This window comes from Chionomys nivalis, chromosome 6 (genome assembly GCF_950005125.1).
Source record: "Chionomys nivalis chromosome 6, mChiNiv1.1, whole genome shotgun sequence".
Classification (NCBI taxonomy): domain Eukaryota; kingdom Metazoa; phylum Chordata; class Mammalia; order Rodentia; family Cricetidae; genus Chionomys; species Chionomys nivalis.
Window position 1 is genome coordinate 7,734,764 of NC_080091.1, and position 23,131 is coordinate 7,757,894.

Here is a 23,131-nt window from a genome sequence, read left to right on the forward strand (position 1 = left end):
CTGAATAAAGTTGTCTGTTGTGAGAGACTTTAGTCTGCCTCATTTATCGGCTCCATTCTTCCATATCCCCTCTAGAACACCAATGAGTAGAGACTGAGCAAGGACCAAACATCAGGTGCAAAAGGCAAGTGTGTGCCCTCGCAAAAGTAGGTAGGGACAATAATGAGGCAGACACCAAGAAAGGCTTTGACTTTGTCAGGCTTTTGCATTTTTTTTTTTTTGGAAGCACAAGCATTAAAACCTCAACTCTTCAACTGTCTGCAAGTTGCTTATGAATATAATCCCTGATTTCCAGAAGAAGAAACTTTAGATGAAGTATGGGACAGAATCCAAAATAATATTGAAAGGAACATGAACTAGGTGAAAAGCCTTCTTTAGGCTTCTGTTATTGAATAAGGATGATATCCTCTTAGTCACCTCCAAAGAAGAAGACTTACAACCTATCTATGACATGACTCAGGACATAGTGTGTCAAAACGGGCTAATTATTACACTAAAAAGGTACAAAGATCAGATACTGTGCAACGTTTGGGACAACTGGTTACTAGAGCAACTTTTACGCCACAAAAAAAAATGTCCGTACACAAAACAATTTAAAAAAAACAGTTAACTTTCAGAAGTTATTAGGAGGTATTTAATTGGATACATTCCACTTTAGGAATGCCAAATTATGCACTAACTATACTATTTAAAAGATTTCCTTGCACAGTCCTTGAATAGTATATCATGAGGCAAGAAAACAACTATAGCTATTTGAAACCCTAGTAGAAGAGACATTTGTATTATGAAGGTACTTTGCTGCCTTTAAACTTATTTTCCTTAGTAACTTATCTCTTATAGGTATTATAGTACCAGATGATGCAAAGTTTACACCACAATGGTCTCAAAATTCTAAGTGCTTTCCTTACTCTTCTTGCTGTATTAACCCCTAAAGATCAGTGTTTAAGAGTGTAATACAATTCTATGGATTTTCAGATTTTGTTTGTAGATTATCATGGAAGGGTAGAAAATTATTCATTTGGCCAGCAATTAGATTTTTTATGAGCTGAATTTGTGATTACAAAAATTGCCAACCTCTCATTCCACAGGCAGATACTTACTTTATTGATGTCTTATCTAGTGGTATAGGAGGAATTCAGTCCTGATAATTCATCAATTTATTAATATTTCCCATTCTTTTGTTCAATGGGTGCAAGTGGTATTTTGATTCATCTGTTATGATTAATTCATTAACTCTTAAGTATCATTTCGGATTCTGCTTATATAGTTGGGTTGTTCCCAGCAATAGAACCTGCTTCAGTTTTGTCTTCACATCCTGCTATGCTCCCATCACTACAGGAACTACATCAGGTTAAAAATCTTCACACATCCTTTCTTTATTTTTCATACTCATTCACATTTTAACCTCCATGTCTTTATTGCAGAAATAAAGAAGCAAGCTTATGAATGAGCCTGCCTGATTTTCACTTCTCCATAACAAACATCAACACTGTGCACTGATACTAATTGGCTTCATGTATAGTACCATACCCTGCTGAAACAAGTGAGATGGTTTGTACAGGAGTGCCCTATTGTGCTCTCTTACACTGCTGTGGCCATGTGGCTTATGGTATTCCCAGAGTTAAAAATACTAATGAATCATGATAAATAAATGTCATCCACTTTGTTCTTGTCCCTCACATGCCAAATTTGCATACAGTGATACTTATCCCCAAATTCTTTGGGCAATTCTTCAATCCTCAGGGAATGCTGCATTTTGCTCTTCTACAATCTTTTGCTGTTGTATGAGTCCCTACTTCTATAAAATCTAATTGTGGACCAGCCTATGCACATAAATCGAAGAACTTCTGTAAGAAATGGAATGTTAATTATATACAGACATTCCTTATAATCCTCAAGGCCAGTTTACAATAGAAAGGGCATATAGAACATGAAAATAATTATTATAAATGAAAAGGGGGGCTGGGTGGTGGTGGTGTATAGTGGGAGGAGGCCACTTGTTGCTTCCTGACTGCTTAACCCAGAAATAACCACACAGATACTGTAGTAATTAAGTCCTGCTTGGCCCATTAGCTCTAGCTTCTTATTGGCTAACTCTTATATATAAATTTAACCCATTTCTATTAATCTGTGTATGACCATGTGGCCGTGGCTTACCGGCTAAATCTCTGGCTTCTGTCTCTGAGGGCCACATGGCGTTTCTTTGACCCTGCCTCCTTTCTCCCAGCATTCACTTTAGTTTTTCTTGCCTAGCTCTGTTCTATTGCCATACCACAGGACAAGACTTTTTTTTATTCATTAACGAATAAAAGCAACACATAGACAGAAAGGACCTCCCATACCAGTGGTGCTTGCCTTTAATCCCGGCACTAAAGAGGCAGAGTCAAATGCATTCCTGTGAGTTTGAGGCCAGCCTGGTTCACAGAGCGAGTTTCAGGACTGCCTGGGCTGCACAGAGCAACACTCTCAAAAAACTGAAAAAAAGAAGAAAAACAAAAAGGAAAGCACAAAAGGGCATTCTTTCACTTACTCTTGATTTTTAAAATTCTCTAGGTGATATATATATTTGAGAGCTAAAGATCATTTCTCTACAGAACATTCTGAACTGCCTTTAAATTAGCCTGTGTGGTTTAAACAATTTGAGATGTGGAATCCTGGTTCATTGAAGAAAATTGGGAAGTGGATGCATCTGTCATTACCAATTTATGCACTGAGTCATTACAGATTCCTTTTCAGCTCCTCTGGCTCCTGGCCATCAAGGACAGAGGTAGAGGGTGAGAAGATAGTGGAAGTCAAGAGGTAGATAGTCAACCTTCAGCTAAGAGCAAAACCCAATATTGAGTGTACCATCAGTTTTTATGTCTGCCCACCAGGGTCCAAGTTAAGGCCCTATAAGTGAAGACAGTAGTTGTTCTGAGGAATACAGGGGACCCTATGTCACCTGAGAATCTTTTTCTGGTGGTATGACCTGCTTCGACCTGTGCATCTGTGGTGAGTGCCTCTGAACAGGTGTATTTTCTTATGTTCCTCATCCTCCTTTACTTCAACTTGTAGGTTGAATGGATCCAGCTCCTGTCATCTTTACTCGTGTCTCTGTGTTTATGACTTGATCTTGGGACAATAATAGACTCATCCATCTGAAGAAGGGACTATATTTAAATAATTCTCTGGATTCAAATTTCTTTCCATTTGCATAAGACATCACTACATTAGTATTCCTACTAAAGGCAAATATAAGCTTATATTCTATGAAATAGGCAGAGACAGGAGGATCTCTGTGAGTTCAAGGCGTGGTGGCACACGCCTTTAATCCCAATGCCTGGGAGGCAGAGGCAGACAGACTTCTGTGACTTCCAGTTTAGGTAGCACGTACCTTTAATCCCAGAACTTGAGAGACAGAGACAGGAGGATTTCTGTGAGTTCAAGGACAGCCTGGTCTACAGAGGGAATTCCAGGACAGCCAAAGATGTACAGAGAACCTGTCTCAAACAGTAAAATTAAAAATAAAAGAAATAGAGGTAAAAGTAAAGCCACATAAAGATGGAAAACACACAGATAATATAGATGCTGTACGTTATTATGCTCTCTTTGAATTTTTTGAATGCTGAGGAAGGAGCAACAGCTGCTAAAAGGTATTTGCTTATAAATGCTGCTGAATTAATCCAAGATAGGTATTTTCAAAATACCTTGACTTCCAATTTGAAGTCAAAAGGTACATTACCTTGGAGAAGAGGTTTTGATTTTGTTTCCACAGAAAACGAGAGGTTCTGGATTTATTCAGAGTTAAGAAAAATTAGGTTTGATCAAGGAAGACCACCTGAGAAATCTGTGGCAGGAACAGATGACCCAGATGTCAGAGTTCTACATCCAGAACAGGCTCAAGACTGCTGCCTGAGATGACCAAGACTCACAGGAGACTCCAGTCAGGACTTGATCATAGTTCTAAATTTTCTTTAGGTACCCATAAGATTATCAGTGCCCCCAACCAGCCAGAAGCAGCCTGGAATACTACCCACATTCCCCCAAGATGGACTATGGATATTTTCCTTTGTTTTTTTTTTTTTTTTTCTTTTAAAGATGGGGAGGTGGTATGGGAGAATTGTTTGTATTCTGTCAATCATGTTTTAAATAAATACTGATTGGCCAGGCAGGAAGTATAGGTGGGTCAACCAGACAGGAAGTAGAGGCAGGACCATGAGAACAGGAGAATTCTAGGGAAGAGGAAGCCCATTTCTCCCAGTCCTATCAAGACCACCGAAGAAGCAGGATGTGACCTGCCTTGCTGAAAAAGGTACTGAGCCATGTGGCTAACATAGATAAGAGTAATGGGTTGGTATAAGTTAAAAGAGTTAAAAAGCCTGAGCTAATGGGCCAATCAGTTTATAACCTAATGCAGACCCTCTGTGTGATTTTTCTTTGGGGGCTTACCAGCTGCGGGAACTGGGCTTACTAGATGTGGGAACTGGACAGGACAGAAACCCCAACAAGCCCAGCCCTCATGTTACCCAAAACTGCTAATCATATGGGACTCTTTTCAAGTTTTCTCTAGATTTTTCTTGATCAATATGATAATGTGACTAATAGTAGTCAAAATAGTTTGGATTCCTGTTCTTGATGGGAGAGTGTTACACACAATGCTATCACTATTCTAATATTCATTATGGTTATAACATTTGTGCTTATAGAATACTCATGCATCAAATAACAAATTTATCTGCCACGCCAGCGTGGGCTGGAACCAAGAGTCTCTGCGGAGGGTGTCCAGGTTGAATGAATACACAGAGCACGAGGTTGAGGTGTAACAGCTTCTCTTTATTGTCTTGCTGGGGGTGGCTTTATACCATGGCACCAAATGAGGAGGAGGCTGCAAAGGGACTGTAACCTGACCCTGGGATCAAGGAATGGTCACCATGCACTCAAAATTCCTTCCTTCCCTGCTCCAGGAGCAGAGGGAATTTATTATGTTTTCCTTGCAGATAAGCACCTTAAATGGGGGCAGGGATATCAACTCGGGGCTGCAGTTCCCACATTTATCTACATCTCTAACCAAAACTACTTTGGATATCCTGCTCTGAAGTCACTCAACATCTTTTGGCTCTGGCCTGCTATGCCCATCTGGGTTTCTCTACTCTCTCCTCCTCCTCCTGGGAACTGCAAACCTGACTGCTATTTCTTGGCTCCCAGGTATAGTCCTGCAGCTTCTGCTCTCACCTCCCTTCTACAATTTCTCTTCTCCCCATCACAATTGCCTCCTTTGTCTCTTCCTTAAGCCCTCCTAGGTCTCTCCTCCCCAGGCAGAGATCATCCTGCAGTTCTGGTCCACTACACAATTAATGCCTCTCAGCTTCCTCTTGGAACATAGAAATTTCCTCTAGAGGAGTTTCATTTTTTGATGCTCTGCCTTTCCTCCCCAGACTACAAATGGCTTGGCCTCAATACAATTCAATTGTGCAAAACTGGACCACATGATTTCCAAATTTCCACAGATCATAACTGCCTCTACAAAAACATATGGTCCCCAACTCTCTTATGCTCTCATACACTGATATGCCCTTCCTCTACTTCCCACTTTAAATATATCTTATTTGTATAATTTCTCTGTGCTCCACCCATAAAAAAATCTCTTAAGACTATGCTGTGAACTCTATCTCAAGATTCATCAATCTATTGAATCTTGTTAAAAATCTATACATGGATATACAGCTTTTTGTTGAAGCCTGAGGAGATTGCTACATTTCTGCAGGGGCTTCCCCTTTAGCAGAGTGTTAGCCAGAGGAAACATCTTGGGTGGAGAAGAAGCAGATAGCTTTGCTAGGATGCTCCCTTAAGGGAACAGAGCAGAACTCAGCTGTAGTGGCTCTCCAGGAGAAGGGCAGGATCACTATATCCTGCAGGGAGACCATCCCCCACCACACCCCAGCTTCAGGTAGCCTGGCTTCCCATTAGTCAGGACACCTTTCTGCACGGGCTGTGTTGTCCTCTTGAAGCTCCATCCTCTAGAGCTGATGTGGGAGTGTCATCTATCTATCTGTTGCTTTCATTGGTTAATTAATAAAACTGCCTTGGCCCTTTAATAGGACAGAAAATTAGGTAGGTGGAGTAAACAGAACAGTATCCTGGGAGGAAAAGGCAGTGAAGTCAGTCGCCATGACTCTCCTCTCTGAGACAGATGCAGGTTAAGATCTTTCCCGGTAAGTCACACCTCGTGGTGCTACACAGATGATTAGAAATGGGTTAATCAAGATGTGAGAGTTAGCCAATAAGAGACTAGAGCTAATGGGCCAGGCAGTTATTAAAAGAATACAGTTTCCATGTAATTATTTCCGGTAAAGCTAGCCGGTGTGGGAGCCGGGCGGCGGGAAACGGCCTGTTGCTCCTCTCCTCACTACAGAGTGGCGCTCCAATGTGATGGACTAAATCCACTTAAAACCTGAGAGGGCCTTAAAAAAAGGGAGAGAGAGTTTAACACAGCTTTTGGCTGTTTGTGGGTGGCTTGCCACAAAGAAATTTTCCTGACTCAGCAGCAGGAAAAAACTGGCTGTTTTAAAATGCCAGCTTTCTGGGCTGTGCCACCACTGAGATCTCTGTCTCGTTCCTGCGGGAGACAGCTTTTGAATGCAGCATTTTGAGTAAATTGCTATGATTTGTTTAATGGCAACTAGACTCGCTGTGTGCCTGAAAGGGGAGCACTATGCCCGGCTCAGAGGCACAAATGACTTAGAGGCACAGCAGCTCTGCCATATTAGCTGTGCCATGTACATGGCTCAGAGGCACAAGCGGAGAGGTTCCGCCATGCTGAACTGTGCTGACCTCAGGCGGAAATTATCATAATTACCATAATGACAGCGCAATTAAGGTTTAGACTGGCAGTATTACCGTATTACCTCTACCTGGTGAAACTTAAATTTTTAAGAAGTGCTTAGCATTTTAAGAAGTGCTCCTGGATATTAAAGAATTACAGATTCGCAATAGGACAGATTCAGACATAGGCTTGGGAGAGAGAAAAAAATATAGAAATAAAGTTAATGTCTTAAAAAAAAGATAAAGTCTTTAAAGAGAGTACAGATAGTTATAGATTAAAAAAGAAATAAAATAATAAGCCACATAAAGATGGAAAATTCACAGAGAGTCTGAATTCTATATATTGTGTTTTCTTTGAAAGTTTTGACTGTAAAGGAGCTAAGTACAGAGAGACATTTCATTATATGGGCTGCCAAGCTAAACCAAAATGGATATCATAAAGGTATGACTTCAAAATTTGGGTCTAAGGAGATGATGCTTTGGAGAGGGTCTTCTTTTGTTTTCACAGAGGATGAGAGCCTGTGGATCGCTTCTATCCCAATTTGGTATGATGGACCACGCCCTCCTGAAAGGTGGCTATGAACACCTTCAGAAAATTGCTTCACTCAACTGATGACTGAGATAAACCTGCACACAGGTTATACCATAAAAAAACTTGAATAACAGCGCCCCCATTCAGCAGAAAACAGTTTGGAGAGAAAAAACTGTGCCCATGTTCCCAAATATGGTTTATAAATGTTCTTTTACATTTAAAGGGGGATATGATATAGATATGAATAATTTGCATTGGTATAGATTTTAAGGTCAACTTTGTTATATGTATATGTATTTCTGATCTTGATTAAGGTATTGTGATTGTGTAGTTCATTTAAAATATGTATAATTAGAAAATATAGGTAGTTAATGGATAATCATAAATAATAGTCAAGCTTGTAGTCATGTTAGTTAGATTTTCTAGATATATAGAGGTATATTTCAGTTAGATAGGCATTCTTCATATCTTTCAAAAACTACAAAATATGGCATTTAAATATTTTAATAACTTAGGACTTTTCATGACAATGAGACATGTCTGCTTCAGGCAGCACCAATCTACTTCAAGAGGAAGATGGGCATCGAAGAGGCTCCTTATGGAGTTTGATAGCCATTTGGGCAAGAAACTGCCCTTGCCTGGACTGTTGCATAAACTCTACACAAAGAACCTGCAGAGATAGGACTGCTGAACTTGCCTAAAGGTGAGATGGTCTTTTGGGGTTACTGACTCATGAAAGAGTCTGCGAGACATTCTGCAGAACACAGCAGATAGTGACTGAACTGTCTTTGAAATTTCCTGCTTCATGGAAAAGTCTGCTGGATATCATGGGCCTGTAGGCTGAAGATGGATGCCCCAACGGTACAAAAGAACTTTGGGTGACTATCCAGACAGCGAGATGTCTCTGTCATTTCTAGAGTTTTGGACTTCTTGTTTGCTTAGGTAATATTATATCCTTCTGGAGTCTTTGATGGAATTGAAGAATGGTTAGTTATAGTTTTCCTTAGTTATGATAAAAGATAAAATAGATATAAATATTGTAACTGTAATTCTTACTTGATAACTGTTTTGTTATATGTAATTTTACTATGTTAAAGTTAAAGCCTTTTTTTGTTTAAACAGAAAAAGGAGAAATGATGTGGGAGTGTCATCTACCTATCTGTTGCTTTCATTGGTTAATTAATAAAGAAACTGCTTGGCCTTTGATAGGCCAGCCCTTAGGTGGGTGGAGTAGACAGAACAGAATTCTGGGAAAAAGAAAGCCGAGTCAGGCAGATGCCATGCCTCTCCTCTCCAAGATGGATGCAGGTTAAGATCCTTCCCGGTAAGGCACCACCTTGTGGTGCTACACATATTATTAGAAATGGGTTAATCAAGATGTGAAAATTAGCCAGTAAGAGGCTGAAATTAATGGGCCAAGCAGTGTTTAAAAGAATACAGTTTCCGTGTAATTATTTCGGGTAAAGCTAGCCATGTGGCGGAAAGCGGTCCGCTGCTCTCATCATTACAGTTCACCAAGTAGGATTTTGGTTGTGTCTGTGTCATGGGCTTCCTCCCTGAGCTGAGTAGGCATGTGTGTTGCATCTCACCAGGAAAAGTTTTGTCACATAAAACATTCTACTTCTTCAATTTAAAAAATAATTTCTTTCACGACTATAAAAGGCAAGGAAAAACCTTGTCTCATCTATAGTCTCATTAAAATGTTTTTAGTATTTTCCTGGGCCATGGCAGCACATGCCTTTAATCCCAGCACTTGGGAGGCAGAGGCAGGCATATTGCTGTGAGTTTGAGGACAACCTAGTCTACAAGAACTAGTTATAGGATAGCTAGAATTGTAAGACAGAAACCATGTCTTGAAAAACCAAAAATTAAAAAAGAAGCTTTTAATATTTTAAGATGTTTTATGTTATTTTATCAGTTTACATTACAACTTACTTTTTTTTTCTCTGACTTTCCAGTGTTTAATGAACAGAAACATAGAGGCAGTACTTCTCTTTCCCCATTAATTCCTTTGTCCCAAGATGGTAATCAGACTGAAGATTAAACCCTTATTTGGGAGCAGGAGTTTATATGAGGATGGATGCGTTGATAGAGGTGGGATAAATTTTCACTGATTGAAAAGAAAACCCATGAAGATACTTTGTTGAGATGAAAAAAATTAAATAAGTGAAGCATATAGCCAAGGGCCCCAGAAGATCAGAAGGATATAGACAAAATACACAAGGATAGTTATTGGAAATGGTCATCACTGAACCTTCTATCGAAAATTAGGATCCCAAAACTTCAAAATGCTGACTATAAAAAAGGTTCAGTCCTTAATATTAAAATGTAATAGGCTTTCAAGAGCCAATTAAAAGTCAAACCTAAGTGATGATATTGAGTTTAAGTGTTACATCCCTCTGAACAGAGGGGCATAAGAAAACGTGGAGAGGTGAGGTTTGAGAATTCTTAAAGATGTGCATGCAAGCCTTAGGATATACAGACATCTCTCATTCTGTTTCTGATGACTTGCCTTATCCTTCTGAGCTTTCAGATTACATATTTTGTTCCCTCACTATTCTCTGACAACTGCCTATATTCAGTGGTCAATGTACCCTTAGCTCTTTCCTTGTAAATCAGTTGTTATTGGGTTGCATGAGGAAATAATTAGTGAATGAGTTTAGTTACTGTGTTGGTTTGGAAGAAAATGGCCTCCTAAGGGAGTGGCACTATTAGAAGGTGTGACCTTGTTGGAGGAAGTGTGTCACTGTGGGGGTGGGCTTTGAGGTCTCTTTTCCTCAGGTACCACTCAGTATTACTGTCAGTCAATTTCCTGTTGCCTTCTGATCAAAATGTAGCTAGAAACACATTTGCCTGTACACCATCTTTCTTCCATTTGCCATGTGTCCCACCAAGATGATAATGTACTGAATCTCTGGAGCTGTAAGCTGCCACCTCAGTTAAATGATTCCCTTTATAAGAGTTGTTGTAATCATGATTGTCTGTTCACAGCAATAGAAACCCTAAGATAGGCACCATGTTATTGTCCCCTGGGGTAATGTGTTTTTATTATTTATATCAATTTTAAAGTTCCTATAGACCTAATTCACTGTCTTTACTGAATGGGTCTTAAATGATCGCTGTTGTATAATTAATTACTCCAAAAAACCCCATATACACTCCAGCAAAGACACACCTTCTAATAGTGCCACTCTCTATGAGATTATGGGACCAATTACATTCAAACTACCACATTACACTCCCTGGCACTCATAAGCATGTAACAATGTAAAATGCATTTAGCCCAACTTCAAAAGTCCCCATACTCTATCACAGTCTTGACCATATTTAAAAATCCAAAGTTTAAAATCTCTTATGAGATTCATAAATCTTTTAACTGTATTCTCCTATAAAATAAAAATAAAAAGAGAGATCACATACTTCCAACATATGATGGCACAGGTTATATACTACCATTCCTGTAGGGAGGGAAGCATAGTGAGGAAATACTAGACCAAAGCAAGACTGATAACCATCTTGGCAAACTCAAAACAATGCATCTCATGTCTGATGTCAAAATGCTCTTCAGATAATTTTATTCAGCTTTATTGACTGCAACTCACTTCTTTATCTCGGACTGTTTCCACTCCCTGTTAGCAAGTCTCCTTGGCAAGTTTCTCATGACTCTGGCATCTCTAATATCTTGGGTTCTCCAATGCAATATAGGCTTCAACTTTATAGCTTTAGACAATGGGCTCTCTACTAGGGTTCCCTTCAGGGACAGCCCCCCCACCAAATCTCTGGTCTCAGTAGCCATATTCTGTAGACAGAGGCTGTTCTTTCATTGCTGACTGCTCAGACCCAAATAATCACACAGAAACTATAGTAATTACAACACTGCTTGGCCAATAACTTAGGCATATTCCTGCTAACTCTTAAATCTTAAATTAACCTATTTCTATTAATCTATGTACTGCCATGATGGTGTAGGCTACGGGTATGCTTTTTCAGCATCTTTCTCTTTCAGCAGCTACATGGCAACTCTTTGACTCCACCTACTCTATTTCTCTCTATATATATTCATTCCAGCGTGGCTATATTCTGCCCTGCCATAGGTCAAAACAGGTTCATTATTCATCGACCAATAAAAGCAACAAATATACAGAAGGACCTCCCTCATCATCTCCCCACTTCTGAATAAGTAAATATAGTAAAATTACATATAACAAAACAGATATCAAGCAAGAATTACAGTTACAACACTGAGTCCATTTACATTTGGCAAATTAAGAAAAATACTTTATCTTATCTTTGTGAGTTTAAAGTTTTATATCTAATTTATCTTTTATCATAACTAAGGAAAACTATAACTATTTGTCATCAGCTCCTCAAAGACCACAGAATGATATAATATTACTTAACTAAATAGAAAGTACAGTGCGAGCAACTTCCACAACTCTAGAACTGACAGAGACATCTCGCTGCCCGGACAGTCACCCAAATTTATTCTGTAATGTTGTGGCATTCATTTTTAGCCTACAGGCTCATAGTATCTGACAGACTTTTCAGTGAGGCAGAAAATTTAAAGATCTGTTCTGCTTTTTAATGTAGCACCCCCACTCACCAGGAAATAGCCAGACAGGTTGACAACACCCAAACTCCCTAAAAGATTGTTAAAGTGGGGCCCCTTCAATGGTTCCAGAGCAGGAGCAGCGAGCCTGCTTCCCTGAGTTCTGCTCCACTCTATGCAGCAGTTTGGATCCAGAGTGAGTGCTGCTGGGGCAAGGAGGCAGCTGGAGCAGAGCTTTGTCACCACAGCTACTGCTGCTGGACTTGCTCTCTCACAGACTGTGCAGATGGCTGAGACTGTCAACCAGCAGGCTAAAAGAGTCAGCAATGCTTTGGACATTCAAAATTTAATTGGGCATATTGACCTTGAACCAACAAGTAGCTCTGGTTCAGGAGCAAGTGGACTATCTTTGGACTTTAACAGTTAATCATGTTATATGTGTTACTCATGGCACTGCATTGCATGCTTCTGCTACTGTTATGGAACTCAACCGTCACATGAGAGGGTTTGGAATACTGCTTTTGTTAATTTTACCACCCGGTTAGTGCATGCTAGATGATTGCAGTGCTGGTCTGGCTCCTTGGCACCAACAGTCCTGGGGATACTTGGTTTAGGGCTATGTGTCTGGGTAGCCACAGATGGACAATACTTTGGGGGCAGGATGATACCTAAGACAGGGAATATTAGAGGACTATTCCCCATGACAGGCAAGGTATTATAAAATAAAACAGGGGGAGTTGTTGTGATCCAACTGCCCTCACTTCCCCTGATTGACAGTAGATTTTGACGATACTTTCTTACAGTAAGTTTAACAAAAAGGAGATTTTGTGTTGTGATGTGTTTCAACCCTATCTTTCAAGAATTTACAAACTAGTAAAGCTAGTAGTCTAGAAATTGAAGTGTGTTGGACTTAACCTGCCTCTACATGTTCTGATATTCATGGTGTCAGAAGAGAATTAAATGAAAGTCTGTTTAATTCTGAGATTCTAAACTATTTAAGCCAATAAATTTACAATAGAAACAAAGCTTTGATTTGAAAATAAAAGATATGATCTCTTCTATTAGCAGATGCTTAGATTTTTTTTTTACAATTTTCCTTGAAATAACAAATTGTACTCTTTAACATTTTGAATGCTTTTCCTCTATCTGATGATTTAAGCAGGACTTGTATATGTGGGTGTGTCTATGTGTGTATTGTGTATTCATGTATATATATATCTGTGTGTCTAGTCTGTGTGTGAGTGTGTTTGTGTATGCCCTGTGTGTATGTCTGTCTCTATGTATATGTGTGTCTATGAGTATGCTTGTCTGTGTATATGTGTGTACTGTGGCATACATTTTTATTTACCTGTTTGTCTATGAGGGAACTATCTATGTAAATATGAGTGTATTGAGTATGCATATATGACTATATGGACATATTGTGTGAGTATATAGAAATATGACTATGTGAATGTATTGGATATATATATATATATATATATATATATATATATATATATATATATATTCCCGATGTTGTCATAACATATCCTGGCAAAAGCTACTTGAGGGAGAATTTATTTTGCTTCCCAATTTGACGTTAAAGTCCATCTGCTGGGCAAACTGCAGCAGCAGAAGTTTGAGGCATGTGGTAACATTGCATCCACTAAGAACACAGAATGATGAATGTTTATGCTCAGCTGTCCCTTTCTATTTTATTCTGAATAGTGCCCCACTTGATGGAGTAGTGTTATCCACAGTTAGCACAGTTCTTCCCATCTCAATTAATCTAACAAAGATTTCTCACAACCATGCTTAATCTACCCTGTGTAGATAATCGTTAGAGATATTGCCTTTGTCTAGGTGATTTTGATATCTTCAAATTGATTATAAATACTATCTCATTACAGTGTGCATATGTGTGTGTGGGGTGCATATATGCATACATTTCTGTTAAGAAAATTAAAAATTCAAATTGAGAAAAATAAATTAAATAAAACAGGATCATACCTTTCTTTTCTACTTCTACTGTGTTTGTTAGATAAAATTAATTTAAACTGATTAATTTAATGATTGTTTTGTTATAAGAACTCTGTCTTTTACAGCGTATTGTCTTCTCTCCAAAAGTTGAAAATAGGGTTGGAGAGATGGCTCAACAGCTAGGCGTACTTATCGCACAAGCATTAGGACATTAGGTCAGATCCCAGCGCCCTTGTAATAGCTGGGCATAGTCCTGCACATGTCTATAATTTGACCATGGAGAAAGGCAGAGAGAAGAAGAGGATCTCTGGGGCTTACCAGCTGCAGACAAAATGGGAGTTCAAGGTCCAGGAAGAGAACATGCCTGAAGGAAAGAAGACACAGGGTAATGGAGGAAGGGAACTGCCAGCATATACCTGACCCAATACAGATAGAAGAAGGTTCTCATTTGTGAATCCATAACGTACGACTGGGCTGACATCGTGAGATGACCTTGCAAGATTTGATGAGATTAAATATACTGGCATATGGGACCGGGGTTTGGATCCATTTTTACCCAATGGCATCATCAGAGACTGTCTAAGAGGGAGGTAAGAATCGTCAGTTGTTATAGGATATGAGATAACAAAAGCTTTAATCAAGATAACGGAAGATTCTGGATTCTAGTTTTTAAGATGGAGGAAGGAGCCATGAGACAGAGAAATGCCATTAATTCTAGGGACTGAAAAGAACAACGAGGCACATTCTCTTCTAGAGTGCATGGATAGAGCAGACCTGACAATGCCTGGGTTTTAGCTGAGTGAGGCTAATTTGAACCTCTAAACTCAAAACTGAGAGAACCCAGATCTGTATAGTTTTCATTCAATGTGATTGTGTTGAAAGACCCCAATCCTAGTCTCCAACTTAACATGTTTTTATGATCAACTAGGCCAGGGTAAAACAGGATATCTGTGGGCAGCAGAAGCAGTCTTGAGACCAGTTGCACCTGCCAAAAAGGAAAAACACCCAATCCTTTGTGTAATCTATCAAAACCCGAGGGGGCAGAAACTGGCTGAAACTGGCTTGATCTAGACTTCTTTTTATTCTGATGTTGACCCACCCCATATGTTAATTTGAATTGACCAATGATGTTGCTGTTGCTATGCTTCCCCGTTATATAACCCCGAGACCATATAAATACTTGCTGAAAAAATACATGGGGGGCTCAGTCTCATGAGAGTACTGAGTCACCCATTGGTGCCTTCGACAATAAAGAATCGTCTTGCTGTTTGCATCCATTGGCATGGCTTATTGAGTCTGGGGGATCCTTTCCTGAACCCTAGAAATTAGGGTCTTTCAGTGTCAGCTTTCAGCAAGAAAAGAAAATACCATCAAACCTGACACAGTGTAGAGTTTTTGTTACTCAGTTCCTCCTTCATTTCCTAGATTTCCTATATTCAGTACCAGGCTTCACTTTCTCCCAAGGTGAGACCAGATACCCATGGTTCATAATAATAAAATAACATGGTTCTAACAAAAATATAATACTAATGTAATTTTTAAGACTAAATTAATGGCAATCCACAGTCAATTTTCAGAGCAAATGATACATGATGTGACTTCCCTTTGCATCCTTGTCCAGCAATCCTTCTGGTGTCCTTGTCCTGGGATTGCAGGACTCTGTAACCAAACCAGGCCCATTTGGCCATTTTTCCATATTACAAGAGGGCCTCCATTTCTCTTCCTAGAAGAGGACTGCATGATTACTTGGCTAAGAGAATCTAGTAAGCATTGCTCATGTAGCCTTGATGGGTCACATTCATGAGTAGGTAGATGAAACATCCTGTGTTTGTGGCACAGTTCCGACCTCCTGAGTTATAAGCATTTATTTTATTCCCCGTGTTTAGGGAGATCTTCTTTTCTTTTCTTTTTTTTATTTTTATTTTTTTATTTTCATTCTTTTTTTAAAAATTCATTTATTTCTTTATTAAAGATTTCTGCCTCCTCCCCACCACCACCTCCCATTTCCCTCCCTCTCCCCCAATCAAGTCCCCCTCCCTCGTCAACCCTAAGAGCAATCAGGGTTCCCTGCCCTGTGGGAAGTCCAAGGACCACCCACCTCCATCCAGGTCTAGTAAGGTGAGCATCCAAACTTCCTAGGCTCCCACAAAGCCAGTACGTGCAGTAGAATCAGAAGCCCATTGCCCTCGAAAAACCAAAAAAAAAAAAAAACCAAAAAAAAAAAAACCCATTGCCATTGTTCTTGAGTTCTCAGTAGTCCTCATTGTCCGCTATGTTCAGCGAGTCTGGTTTTATCCCATGCTTTTTCAGACCCAGGCCAGCTGGCCTTGGTGAGTTCCCGATAGAACATCCCCATTGTCTCAGTGTGTGGGTGCACCCCTCGCGGTCCTGAGCTCCTTGCTCGTGCTCTCTCTCCTTCTGCTCCTGATTTGGACCTTGAGATTTCAGTCCGGTGCTCCAATGTGGGTCTCTGTCTCCTTTCATCGCCTGATGAAGGTTAATATTTAGGAGGATGCCTATATGCTTTTCTTTGGGTTCACCTTCTTTTTTAGCTTCTCTAGGATCATGAATTATAGGCTCAATGTCCTTTATTTATGGCTACAAACCAAATATGAGTGAGTACATCCCATGTTCCTCTTTTTGGGTCTGGCTCACCTCACTCAGGATAGTGTTTTCTATTTCCGTCCATTTGCATGCAAAATTCAAGAAGTCATTGTTTTTTACTGCTGAGTAGTACTCTAATATGTATATACTCCATACTTTCTTCATCCATTCTTCCATTGAAGGGCATCTAGGTTGTTTCCAGGTTCTGGCTATTACAAACAATGCTGCTATGAACATAGTTGAGCATATACTTTTGTTGTATGATAGGGCATCTCTTGGGTATATTCCCAAGAGTGGAATTGCTGGGTCCAGGGGTAGGTGGATCCCGAATTTCCTGAGAAACCGCCACACTGCTTTCCAAAGTGGTTGCACAAGTTTGTTCTTTTTTTTTTTTTTTTTTTTTTTTTTTTTTGGAATTTTTGAGACAGGGTTTCTCCGCGGCTTTTGGTTTCTGCCCTGGAACTAGCTCTTCTAGACCAGGCTGGCCTCGAACTCACAGAGATCCGCCTGCCTCTGCCTCCTGAGTGCTGGGATTAAAGGCGTGCGCCACCACCGCACAAGTTTGTTCTTAACATTTTATTTTTTGTAAAAATATTTGCAGAAACCTAAAACATCCCACTCCATAATTAACCAGACTCCAAATCAATACAACTCATAAGTTATGAAAAAGTGTATAACGTTTTGTTGAATTTTTTAAATTTATTTTTTTATTGAAAATTTCCACCTCCTTCCCTCCTCCCACTTCCCTCCCCTCCCCCCACTCCCCCTCCCCGTTCCCTCCCTCTCCAGTCCAAGGAGCAGTCAGGGTTCCCTACCCTATGGGAAGTCTAAGGTCCTCCCTGCTCCCCCCAGGTCCAGGAAGGTGAGCATCCAAAAAGACTAGGCTCCCACAAAGCCTGTCCATACAGTAGAATCAAAACCCAGCGTCATTGTCTTTGGCTTTTCCGTCAGCCTCCACCGTCAGCCACATTCAGAGAGTCCCATTTGATCACACGCTCCATCAGTCCCAGTCCAACTGGCCTTGGTGATCTCCCATTAGAACAGTCCCGCCGTCTTAGTGGGTGGACGCACCCCTCGTGGTCCTGACTTCCTTGCTCATGTTCTCCCTCCTTCTGCTCTTCATATGGACCTTGGGAGCTCAGTCCAGTGCTCCAATGTGGGTCTCTGTCTCTATCTCCATCCATCGCCAGATGAAGGTTCTATGGTGATATGTAAGATATTCATCAGTGTGGCTATAGGATAGGGCCAGTTCAGGCACTCTCTCCTCTGCTGCCCAAGGAACAAGCTGGGGACATCTCCTTGGACATCTGGAAACCCCTCCAATTGCCAAGTTTCTTGCCAACCTTAAAATAGCTCCCTTAATTAAGATATCTACTTCCCTGCTCCCACATCCACTCCTCCTCCATCCCAAACATCCCATTCCCTCAAGCTCTCCCCATTCTCCCCTTCTCCCTTCTCAATCCCAATCTCCCCTTATCCCCACCACACCCACACCCCCATGCTCCCAACCCCTGTCCCGCAATCTTGTCCACTTCCAATATCCAGGAGGATAACTATATGTTATTCTTTGGGTTCACCTTCTTATTTAGCTTCTCTAGAATCACAAATTATAGGCTCAATGTCCTTTATGGTTAGAATCCACTTATGAGTGAGTACATACCATATTCATCTTTTTGGGTCTGGGTTACCTCACTCAGGATAGTGTTTTCTATTTCCACCCATTTGCATGCAAAATTCAACTTGTCATTGTTTTTTACCGCTGAGTAGAACTCTAAAGTGTATATGTGTCACACCTTCTTTATCCATTCTTCTATTGAGGGGCACCTAGGTTGTTTCCAGGTTCTGGCTATTACAAATAGTGCTGCTATGAACATAGTTGAACAAATGCTTTTGTAGTATGGTCGGGCTTCTCTTGGGTATATTCCCAAGAGTGGAATTGCTGGGTCCTGAGGTAGGTTGACTCCCAGCTTCCTGAGAAACCGCCACACTGATTTCCAAAGTGGTTGCACAAGTTTGCATTCCCACCAACAATGGATGAGTGTACCCCTTACTCCACATCCTCTCCAGCAAAGGCTATATCTTTGGTGTTTTTTATTTTAGCTATTCTGACATTTGTAAGATGGTATCTCAGAGTTGTTTTGATTTGCATGTTGAGCATGCAAAGTTGAGCATGACCTTAAGTGTCTTTTGGCCATTTGAACTTCTTCTGTTGAGAATTCTTTTTTTTTTTTTTTTTTTGGTTTTTCGAGACAGGGTTTCTCTGTGGCTTTGGAGCCTGTCCTGGAACTAGCTCTGTAGACCAGGCTGGTCTCGAACTCACAGAGATCCGCCTGCCTCTGCCTCCCGAGTGCTGGGATTAAAGGCGTGCGCCACCACGCCCGGCACGAGAATTCTTTGTTCAGTTCAGTACCCTATTTTTTAACTGGGTTAATTAGAGTTTTAACGTCTAGTTTTTTGAGTTCTTTATATACTTTGGAGATCAGACCTTTGCCTGATGTGGGGTTGGTGAAGATCTTCTCCCAGTCAATAGGCTGCCTTTTTGTCTTAGTGACAGTGTCCTTTGCTTTACAGAAGCTTCTCAGTTTCAGGAGGTCCCATTTATTCAATGTTGCCCTTATTGTCTGTGCTGCTGGGGTTATACATAGGAAGTGGTCTCCTGTGGCCATGTGTTGTAGAGTACTTCCCACTTTCTCTTCTATCAGGTTCAGTGTGTTTGGACTGATATTGAGATCTTTAATCCGTTTGGACTTGAGTTTTGTGCATGGTGATAGATATGGATCTAGTTTCATTCTTCTACAGGTTGACATCCATTTCTGCCAGCACCATTTGTTAAAGATGCTTTCTTTCTTCCATTGTATAATTTTAGCTCCTTTGTCAAAAATCAGGTGTTCATACGTTTGTGGATTAATATCTGGGTTTTTGATTCGATTCCATTGGTCAACATCCCTGTTTTTGTGCCAATACCAAGGTGTTTTCATTACTGTAGCTCTGTAATAGAGTTTGAAGTCAGGGATGGTAATGCCTCTGGAGGTACTTTTATTGTATAGGATTGTTTTGGCTATCCTGGGTTTTTTATTTTTCCATATAAAGTTGATTATTGTTCTCTCAAGGTCTGTGAAGAATTTTGTTGGGATTTTGATGGGGACTGCATTGAAGCTATAGATTACTTTTGGTAGAATTGCCATTTTTACTATGTTGATCCTCCCAATTCAAGAGCATGGGACATCCTTCCATTTTCTGGTATGCTCTTCAATTTCGTTCTTCAACGACTTAAAGTTTTTGTCAAATAGATCTTTCACTTCCTTGGTTAGAGTTACCCCAAGATACTTTATGCTATTTGTGGCTATTGTGAAAGGTGATGGTTCTCTGATTTCCCTCTCTGCTTCTTTGTTCTTTGTGTATAGGAGGGCAACTGATTTTTTGGAGTTGATCTTGTATCCTGTCACATTATGAAAGGTGCTTATCAGCTGTAGTTCTTTGGTGGAGTTTTTGGGATTTCTTACGTATATTATCATATGTGCAAATAACGAAAGTTTGACTTCTTCCTTTCCAATTCAAATCCCCTTGATCTCCTTATGTTGTCTTATTACTATTGCTAAAACTTCAAGCACTATATTGAAGAGGTATGGAGAGAGTGGACAGCCTTGTCTTGTTCCTGATTTTAGTGGGATGGCTTTGAGTTTCTCTCCATTTAATTTAATGTTAGCTGTTGGCTTGCTGTATATTGCTTTTATTATATTTAGGAATGAACCTTGTATCCCTAATCTCTCCAAGACCTTTTTCATAAAGGGGTGTTGAACTTTGTCAAATGCTTTTTCAGCATCTAATGAAACGATCATATGGTTTTTTTCTTTCAGTTTATTTATATGATGGATTACATTGATATATTTGCGTATGTTAAACCAGCCCTGCATCTCTGGGATGTAGCCTACTTGATTATAATGGATAATTTTTCTAATGTGTTCTTGGATTCTGTTTGCCAGTATTTTATTGAGAATTTTTGCATCGATGTTCATGAGTGAGATTGGTCTGTAATTCTCTTTCTCGGTTAAGTCTTTGTGTGATTTCGGTATCAGGGTGACTGTAGCTTCAGAAAAGGAGTTTGGCAATGACTCTTCTGTTTCTATTTTATGAAACACATTAAGGAGTATAGGTATTAGCTCCTCTTGGAAGTTCTGGTAGAATTCTGCATTGAAACCATCTGGTCCTGGGCTTTTTTTGGTAGGGAGGTTTTTGATAATAGCTTCTAATTCTTTGTGACTAACAGGTCTATTTAGATTGTTCACCTGGTCCTGGTTTAACTTTGGTATATGGTATTTATCTAAAAAACTGTCCATTTCTTTTACATTTTCCAGTTGTGGCATACAGGCTTTTATAGTAAGAGCTAATGATTCTCTGAATTTCCTCTGTGTCTGTGGTTATGTCCCCCTTTTCATTTCTGATCTTATTTATTTGCATATTCTCTCTCTGCCGTTTGATTAGTTTGGATAGTGGTTTATCAATCTTGTTGATTTTCTCCAGGAACCAGCTTTTTGTTTCATTGATTCTTTGGATTGTTTTCTGTGTTTCTATTTTGTTGATTTCAGCCCTCAGTTTGATTATTTCGAGTCTTCTACTCCTCCTGTGTGACTCTGCTTCCTTTATTTCTAGAGCTTTCAGGTGGGCTGTTAAGTCTCCAATGTGTGCTTTTCCATTTTTTTTTTAAGTGGGCACTTAGTGCTATGAACTTTCCTCTTAGGACTGCTTTCATAGTATCCCATAGGTTTGAGTATGTTGTTTCTTTATTTTCATTGAATTCAAGGAAGACTTTAATTTCTTTCTTTATTTCTTCTTTGATCCAAGTGTGGTTCAGTAGTTGACTGTTCAGTTTCCATGAGTTTGTTGGCTTTCTGGGGGTAGCATTATCATTGAATTCTAACTTTTATCCATGGTGATCTGATAAGACACAGGTTGTTACTAATATTTTTTTGTAACTGTGTAAGTTTGCTTTGTTACCGAGTATGTGGTCTATTTTTGAGAAGGTTCCATGAGCTGCAGAGAAGAAGGTATATTCTTTCCTATTTGGGTGGAATATTCTATAGATGTCTGTTAAGTCCATTTGATTCATTACCTCCATTAATTCTCTTATTTCTCTGTTAAGTTTCTGTCTGATTGACCTGTCCATTGGTGAGAGCAGAGTGTTGAAATCTTCTACTATTAGAGTGTGGCGTTTGATGCATGCTTTGAGTTTTATTATTGTTTCTTTTACATATGTGGGTGCTTTTCTATTAGGGGCATAGATATTCAGGATAAAGACTTACTCCTGATGAATTTTTCCTGTTATGAGTATAAAGTGTCCATCTCCATCTCTTCTGATTGATTTTAGTTTGAAATCAATTTTGTTAGATATTAGTATAGCCACACCAACTTGTATCTTTGGACCATTTGATTGGAAAACCTTTTCCCAACCCTTTACTCTGAGGTAATGTCTGTCTTTGAGTTTGAGGTGTGTTTCTTGTAGACAGCAGAATGTTGGATCCTGATTTCGTATCCATTCTCTTAACCTGTACCTTTTTATAGGTGAATTGAGTCCATTGATATTAAGTGATATTAATGACCAGTGGTTGTTAACTCTGGTTATTTTTCTGGTGGTAGAGTTTGTGTGTTTCCCTTCTTTGAGCTGTGCTAGTGGAGGGTTGTCAGATGCTTGTGTTTTTATGGGTGTTGTTGGCTTTCTTGGTTTGTGTTTTTTTTTTCTAGTATTTTCTGTAAGGCTGGGTTTGTGGCAACATATTGTTTAAATTTGTTTTTGTCCTGGAATATATTGTTTTCTCCATTGATGGTGAATGCAAGCTTTGCTGGGTATAGTAATCTTGGCTTGCATCCATGGTCTCTTAGTGTCTGCAGTACATCTATCCAAGACCTTCTGGCTTTCATGGTTTCCATTGAGAAGTCAGGTGTAATTCTGATAGGTTTCCCTTTATATGTTACTTGACCTTTTTCCTTTGCAGCTCTTAATATTTGTTCTTTATTCTGTATGTTTTGTGTTTTGATTATTCTATGACGAGCGGAGGCATTTTTTTGATCTAGTTTATTTGGTGTTCTGTATGCTTCTTGTACCTTCATAGAAATATCCTTCTTTAGGTTGGGAAAGTTTTCTTCTATAATTTTGTTGAATGTATTTTCTGGGCCTTTGAGCTGTAATTCTTCTTCTTCTACCCCTAGTATTCTTAGGTGTGGTCTTTTCATGGTGTCCCAGATTTCCTGGATGTTTTGTGTTAAGAATTTGTTGGATTTGTTTTGTTCTTTAGTCCGTGAGTTTATTTCCTCTATAGTATCTTCAGTGTTTGAGATTCTTTCTTCTATCTCTTGTATTCTGTTGGTAATACTTGTCTCGGTAGTTCCTGTTCGTTTATCGAAGTTTTCCATATCCAGCCTTCCCTCAGTTTGTGTTTTCTTCATTACCTCCATTTCATTTTTCAAGTCTTGAATTGTTTCCCTTACCTGTTTGATTGCTTTTTCTTGTTTGTCTTGGGAATCTTTGAGAGATTTATTCATTTCGTCTACCTTTTTGTTTTTCATCTCTATTTCTTTATGGCAATTTTTCACCTCCTGTTTAAGTTCCTCTATTATTTTCATAATGTTTCGTTTAATGTCTATTTCTTCTATTTCTTCTGGAGTAGGGTGTTCAATTCTTCTTGTTT